The following is an 8,496-nucleotide window of genomic DNA, read 5'->3' on the forward strand; positions in this document are numbered from 1 at the left end:
TGTGTGTGTGTGTGTGTGTGTGTGTGTGTGTGTGTGTGTGTGTGTGATTACTGTGTTTTAGAGCGACTACGTTCTTGTGTTGGGAGTAATAATCACTTTCCACTTTGTCCGGCTCGGACTGTAATCTGTAATCTGTTATTACGCCTACGTGACAGGAAGCAGAGGAGAAACAGACGGGGGGGGACGGAGTTTGGGGACGGACCGCCCCGGACTCACCTGGTGGAGGACGAGCTGAACAGACGCACAGCAGGAAGAGCAGGTGTGTGACGACAGGAAGCTTCATCTCAACTCGATCTGAAGGAGCAAAGAGATTAAGATTAAATATTTCGAGAGAAGAAAGGAAAGGAGGGAGGGTGGAAAGGAGGGAGGGAGGAAGGAAGAAGGAAGGAAAGGAGGAAGGGAGGAAGAAAGGAAAGGAGGGAGGGAGGAAGGAAGAAGGATGGAAAGGAGGGAGGAAGGAAGGAAAGGAGGGAGGGAGGAAAGGAGGGAGGGAGGAAGGAAGAAGGAAGGAAAGGAGGAAGGGAGGAAGAAAGGAAAGGAGGGAGGGAGGAAGAAGGAAGGAAAGGAGGGAGGGAGGAAGAAGGAAAGAAAGGAGGGAGGAAAGGAGGGAGGGAGGAAGGAAGAAGGAAGGAAAGGAGGAAGGGAGGAAGAAAGGAAAGGAGGGAGGGAGGAAGAAGGAAAGAAAGGAGGGAGGGAGGAAGGAAGGAAGGAAGGACAGAAAGGAAGGGGGACAGGAGGGAGGGAGGAAGGAAAGGAGGAAGGGAGGAAAGGAGGAAGGGAGGAAGAAAGGAAGGAGGGAGGGAGGAAGGAAGGAAGGACAGAAGGAAGGGGGACAGGAGGGAGGGAGGAAGGAAAGGAGGAAGGGAGGAAAGGAGGGAGGGAGGAAGGAAGGAAAGGAGGGAGGAAGGAAGGGAGGAAAGGAGGGAGGGAGGAAGGGAGGAAAGGAGGGAAGGAGGAAGAAAGGAGGGAGGGAGGAAGAAGGAAAGAAAGGAGGGAGGAAGGAAGGAAGGGAAGAAGGAAGGAAGGGAGGAAGAAGGAAGGAAAGGAGTTAGGGAGGAAGAAAGGAAAGGAGGGAGGGAGGAAGGAAAGGAGGGAGGGAGGAAAGGAGGGAGGGAGGAAGGAAGAAGGAAGGAAAGGAGGGAGGGAGGGAGAAGAAAGGAGGGAGGGAGGAAGGAAGGAAGGAAGGACAGAAGGAAGGGGGACAGGAGGGAGAGAGGAAGGAAAGGAGGAAGGGAGGAAAGGAGGGAGGGAGGAAGGAAGGAAAGGAGGGAGGAAGGAAGGGAGGAAAGGAGGGAGGAAGAAAGGGGGATGGAGGAAGGAGAGGAGGAAAGAGAGAGGAAGGAATGAAAGAAGGAAAGAGGGAGGAAGGACAGACGGAAGGAAGGAAGGAAAGGAGGGAGGTTCGACTGATACTGATATTAAGGCTTTAAAATATCTTATAATATACAGAATATGTATTTAATTGTGGTTATCAAACACATAGAGTCATATTTTACAGTTTAATTATAAATTTTAGTGTCTAAAATAACAAGAAAAAGGATCAAATATACATAAAAATATACATAAATGGACTTTTCTTTTTCTTTTTAGCAGAACTTATGATTTTAATTAACTTTACTGGTTTTATGCTCTTATTTTGTAGGATGCTTTATGTCTTTTCTATTGATGCTTTTATTTTGTAGCACTTCAAATGTAAAATACATTAGAAATCAAATGTATAATCATCATTATTATTATTATAATTATTATAAAATAATGCCAGACAAAGGAAACTGTCATATTTTACAGTTTAACTCTAAATATTAGTGTATAAAATGACATTAAAGCACAGAAACAGTAAACTACACTGTGAATTTAATCAAGAAAAATGATCAAATATACATAAAAATATACATAAATGGACTTAAGTATTTCTATTTAGCTGAATTTATGACTTTTAATGAACTTTACTGCTTTTATACTTTTATTTTGTATGATGTTTTATGTCTTTTATATTGATGCTTTTATTTTGTAGTACTGTGAGATTTAAAATAATGCCAATATAACCTAAAAAAATATCAGTGCATATCTGACAACATGCATGCTGATATTTATATATCTGTGATAGAACAATATCGGCTTAAAAATATCTTATACAGAATATATATTACATTGTGGTTATCAAACACTTATGACAAAGGAAGCTGTCATATTTTACAGTTTAATTATAAATATTAGTGTATAAAATGACATTAAAGCACAGAAACAGTCAATTTTAATAAAGAAAAAGGATCAAATACATATAAAAATATACATAAATGGACTTAAAGCAGAATTTATGACTTTTAATTAACTTTACTGGTTTTATGCTCTTATTTTGTAGGATGTTTTATGTCTTTTATATTCATGCTTTTATTTTGTAGCACTATGAGATTTCTATTTAAATGTAAAGTACATTACAAATAAAATGCATAATCATAATTATTATTATTATTATTATAAAATAATGCCAATACAATGTAAAAACGTATCTGATAACATGCTGATCTTTATATATCTGTTATAGACCAACATCGGCCAGTGATATCAGCTGACTGATATATCGGTCTGCTTCTAGTTCAGTGACAGAAAATTAATCTGCAACTTTTTTGATCATTGAATAATTATTTACAGAAGTTAAAACAGATTTTTAAGCAAAAAAATCTAAATATTTGAGACTTTAGTTCCTCAGATGTGAAGATTTGAAGCTTTTTTTCATCATATCTGAGAATAAACTGAATATATTTGAGTTTTCTGAATGAAGAGCTGGAGGGAAATAAAACAAGTAATTATTCATTATTCTTTATATTTTACAGCTAAAACTATTAATCAGGATAATAAATGTTTGATAAGATAATAAAAAGTTTAACTAAAATTAAACTTTCTCCTCCAATAAAGAGCTGTAGTTAATATATAACCTATAAATCCTATAAATATGATAAAACTACACCAACAGTGAATAAAGTGATTAAATGAGTTCATTAAAGATCCAGTCACACATTTATTTAAGATATAAAAATACTTTGCTTTGAATAAAACATTTTGTCTAATGTGATAAAAAAAAAAAGCTTAAAATATTTTAAAATGACACGTCGGCTCTTTTTCCTTCATTAAAAACTCAGAAACTATAAATCTATGAATCTATGAATCTATGAATCTATGAATATGCAAATGAGCCTTATTAAGTTTTCAATGAGCCAAAAATAAAGTTTCATCCTTTTTGATACACATTGTTCTGATTCTGTGTGTAAAATACCTTTAATCTGAAAATCTTCTTCCGGTAAAGACATCAAACAGACTGTCACTGATTAAATAAACTCATATTTCCTTTTATATGATTAATTATTGATTTATTAAAAGCTCAGACAAGACAGTAGATTATCTAATTTATATCATTTTTTTTTAGTTAATCTATCAAAAATCAAGATATTGGAAATGTTAATAAGAAAAAAAGTCAAATAATTACAAAATAAAAGAAGACCTTAAAAGTTCTGCCTATAGAAATAATAATATTCTGCTTCATAAAGAGACTTTTTATGCTTTAAAGTGATTTTTGTTAATGAAAGTTTTAAACATTTCTGCTAAAAAACTCACATTGTATGTTTTTTCTTCTTCTCTGTGCAGAATTATGTATGTGTGCATTTTATTTTGAAAGTTTTCTCTTTTCTTTTGAGTGATTTTTAAAAAATAAAAGTTTAAATATTTGCTGCTTTAAAGTCTCCCCACTTGTTCTGCTCTCTGTGCAGAATGATGTATGAGTGTGCATTTTATTTTGAAAGTTTTCTCTGCGCTCACTTTTACATCTCAGTTTTTAACGCGTAATATTTGTGACGTCACAGCTAGTTCAGAGCTAATCACGGTCCAGTATTCAATTTAAGACAAGGATGTAGAAACCTGAAACACTGAGGACAGATTTTCTCTCTATCTATCTCTCTATCCATCCATCCATCCATCTCTCTCTCTCTCTCTCTCTCTCTCTCTCTCTCTCTCTCTATCTATCTATCTCATTTTCATATTAAGCAACTTTTACTTCTAAATATAAGTAGTTTTGCCTCCTAATCCATTTAATTAACTGATTGGCATTCTTTTATAATGATAACAATAATAATAATAATGAAAATTATACATTTTATTTGTGATGTACTTTACATTTAAATACAAATCTCACAGTGCTACAAAATAAAAGCATCAATATAAAAAACATAAAACATCCTACAAAATAAGAGCATAAAAGCAGTAAAGTTAATTAAAAGTCATAAATTCAGCTAAAAAGAAACGATTTAAGTCCATTTAAGTATATTTTTATATATATTTGATCCTTTTTCTTTATTAAAATTTAGTTTTACCTCCTAATTCATTTAAAAACTGATTAATAATTCATCTATTACTCTTTTTTTTTCTTAGAGAAATTGATTAAATGTCCCTTCAAAGTTTCCATAATAAAACTGAAGTCTACTAATCTCTTCTCTAAAAACCCCAAAAACACATATTTAGTGTTTTTATGCTTTAAAAACATCTGAAACTAAGAATCAATCATCAAAAATGTGAATTCTCTGTTGAATCGATGAATTAATGAATGTGAATTTAAACCTGTTTCTACATAAAAGAACACTTTACTGTTTATAATCTGGATTCTAGTGTTTAATAATCTTCATTTCTTTACATGACAGTGAAGAAAAATCCTCCAAACATTAAATAAACTTTCTTATTATTAGATTATATGAAGCAGTGAGAAGCAGCAGGCGCGTGCAGCAGATGTGAGATCAGCTGATTGGAGATTAAAACTTTATAATCAAATGATCATATCTGCTGTCACCGGAAGTTATAAATGGATCTAATTTGTCCTCCAGTGTCACTTTTTATCAATGAGTTGCTTTTCTTATTTATCTTTATCAGTGTGGGAACATTCCTGCCCCCCCCCCCCCCCACCACCACCACCACCCTTAAACCCAGCTGCTGCTCTGCTGGAGACAAACACTCTGTCTGCTATCTTTTAGTAAAATCTCTAAAAAAAAAAAGGAAATTATAAAAAAAGAAATGAAACACAAACCTTTTTTAGATCCTGATAATAAAAGAAACATGAAATCCACTTTGCTCCTCGCGGGTTAAACTTCTCCGGAGAGGAAAAAAAAAAGAAATCCTGCAAAACTCCGAAACAAGCAACTGCTGAAGACGCTTCTCTCTCTCGCTCTCTCTCTCTCTGTCTCTCTCTCGCACGCGCTCTCTCTCTCTCTCTCTCTCTGTCTCTCTCTCTTTATCTTTATCTATCTCTCTCTCTCTCTTTCTCTCTGCTGCTGCTGCTGCTCGGACCTCTTCCTCCTCTCAGCACTGGATGCAAGTTCAAATCCACTTTGCACGCGCTATTATCCTGCAGACATTAGGAAGAGGAGGGGCGCGCGCATGTCCGAACAGCCCCCCCCCCCTCCCCAAATAATACACCGCCCAGTGAGGAGGAGGAGAGGAGGAGGAGGAGAGGAGAGGAGGAGAGGAGGAGGAGGAGGAGGAGGAGGAGAGACTGAAGAGGAGAGAGGAGGAGGAGAGGGAGGTGAAAGAAGAGAAAGAAAAGTGAAAGAAAAAAAAAAGGGGAGATATTAAAGGTGCATTAAACTGATTCTTCTTCCTTTTACTGAAGTTTTGAGGTACTAGTACTTTACTGTAGTACAGTTTGAGGTACTAGTACTTTACTGCAGTACAGTTTGAGGTACTAGTACTTTACTGTAGTACAGTTTGAGGTACTAGTACTTTACTGTAGTACAGTTTGAGGTACTTGTAGTACAGTTTGAGGTACTAGTACTTTACTGTAGTACAGTTTGAGGTACTAGTACTTTACTGTAGTACAGTTTGAGGTACTTGTAGTACAGTTTGAGGTACTTGTACTTTACTGTAGTACAGTTTGAGGTACTTGTAGTACAGTTTGAGGTACTTGTACTTTACTGTAGTAAAGTTTGAGGTACTTGTACTTTACTGTAGTACAGTTTGAGGTACTTGTAGTACAGTTTGAGGTACTTGTACTTTACTGTAGTACAGTTTGAGGTACTTGTAGTACAGTTTGAGGTACTTGTACTTTACTGTAGTACAGTTTGAGGTACTTGTACTTTACTGTAGTACAGTTTGAGGTACTTGTAGTACAGTTTGAGGTACTTGTACTTTACTGTAGTAAAGTTTGAGGTACTTGTACTTTACTGTAGTACAGTTTGAGGTACTTGTAGTACAGTTTGAGGTACTTGTACTTTACTGTAGTACAGTTTGAGGTACTTGTAGTACAGTTTGAGGTACTTGTACTTTACTGTAGTACAGTTTGAGGTACTTGTACTTTACTGTAGTACAGTTTGAGGTACTTGTAGTACAGTTTGAGGTACTTGTACTTTACTGTAGTAAAGTTTGAGGTACTTGTACTTTACTGTAGTACAGTTTGAGGTACTTGTAGTACAGTTTGAGGTACTTGTACTTTACTGTAGTAAAGTTTGAGGTACTTGTACTTTTACTGTAGTACAGTTTGAGGTACTTGTAGTACAGTTTGAGGTACTTGTACTTTACTGTAGTACAGTTTGAGGTACTTGTAGTACAGTTTGAGGTACTTGTACTTTACTGTAGTACAGTTTAGGTACTTGTAGTACAGTTTGAGGTACTTGTACTTTACTGTAGTAAAGTTTGAGGTACTTGTAGTACAGGTTGAGGTACTAGTACTTTACTGTAGTACAGTTTGAGGTACTTGTACTTTACTGTAGTACAGTTTGAGGTACTTGTAGTACAGTTTGAGGTACTTGTACTTCACTGTAGTACAGTTTGAGGTACTTGTACTTTACTGTAGTAAAGTTGAGGTACTTGTAGTACAGTTTGAGGTACTTGTACTTCACTGTAGTACAGTTTGAGGTACTTGTAGTACAGTTTGAGGTACTTGTACTTTACTGTAGTAAAGTTTGAGGTACTTGTAGTACAGTTTGAGGTACTTGTACTTCACTGTAGTACAGTTAGAGGTACTTGTAGTACAGTTTGAGGTACTTGTACTTTACTGTAGTACAGTTTGAGGTACTTGTAGTACAGTTTGAGGTACTTGTACTTTACTGTAGTAAAGTTTGAGGTACTTGTAGTACAGTTTGAGGTACTTGTACTTCACTGTAGTACAGTTAGAGGTACTAGTACTTTACTGTAGTACAGTTAGAGGTACTAGTACTTTACTGTAGTACAGTTTGAAGTACTAGTACTTTACTGTAGTACAGTTTGAGGTACTTGTACTTCACTGTAGTACAGTTTCAGGTACTAGTACTTTACTGTAGTACAGTTAGAGGTACTTGTACTTTACTGTAGTAAAGTTTGAGGTACTTGTAGTACAGTTTGAGGTACTTGTACTTTACTGTAGTACAGTTTGAGGTACTTGTAGTACAGTTTGAGGTACTTGTACTTTACTGTAGTACAGTTTTAGGTACTTGTAGTACAGTTGAGGTACTTGTACTTTACTGTAGTAAAGTTTGAGGTACTTGTAGTACAGTTTGAGGTACTAGTACTTTACTGTAGTACAGTTTGAGGTACTTGTACTTTACTGTAGTACAGTTTGAGGTACTTGTAGTACAGTTTGAGGTACTTGTACTTCACTGTAGTACAGTTTGAGGTACTTGTACTTTACTGTAGTAAAGTTTGAGGTACTTGTAGTACAGTTTGAGGTACTTGTACTTCACTGTAGTACAGTTTGAGGTACTTGTAGTACAGTTTGAGGTACTTGTACTTTACTGTAGTACAGTTAGAGGTACTTGTAGTACAGTTTGAGGTACTTGTACTTTACTGTAGTACAGTTTGAGGTACTTGTAGTACAGTTTGAGGTACTTGTACTTTACTGTAGTAAAGTTTGAGGTACTTGTAGTACAGTTTGAGGTACTTATACTTCACTGTAGTACAGTTTGAGGTACTAGTACTTTACTATAGTACAGTTAGAGGTACTAGTACTTTACTGCAGTACAGTTGAGGTATTTGTACTTTACTGTAGTACAGTTTGAGGTACTAGTACTTTACTGTAGTACAGTTTGAAGTACTTGTACTTTACTGCAGTACAGTTAGAGGTACTAGTACTTTACTGTAGTACAGTTTGAAGTACTAGTACTCGTCCTTCTTCTCTCTCAGATATTAGATTTATTTCTCTCCGTCGTCGTTCATCTCTGGGAGTCGAGCGTCGTTTGGGTTTTAAATGCCGATGACGTCATCGTGGGATCTGAGACGTTGCCGAGGGGATTTTCTTCTTAATTATTCAACATTTCATCTCCTAGAAATCTTTTAAAACCACAAAGAAATGTTTTATAAAATTGTTTCGCATGTTTTCTGCATTCTGGGTCAAAGTCATTAAACTGATCCACTAACGAGTCTGGAATACAGAGCAGAGAGTCAAACTCATCTCATTCAATACTGCGGAAGGGAGGAAGGAAGGAAGGAAGGAAGGAAGGAAGGAAGGAAACGAAGGAGTAGAAGGAAGAGTTTATACATAACTGC

The sequence above is a fragment of the Scomber japonicus genome, chromosome 19 (genome assembly GCF_027409825.1).
Source record: "Scomber japonicus isolate fScoJap1 chromosome 19, fScoJap1.pri, whole genome shotgun sequence".
Lineage (NCBI taxonomy): Eukaryota > Metazoa > Chordata > Actinopteri > Scombriformes > Scombridae > Scomber > Scomber japonicus.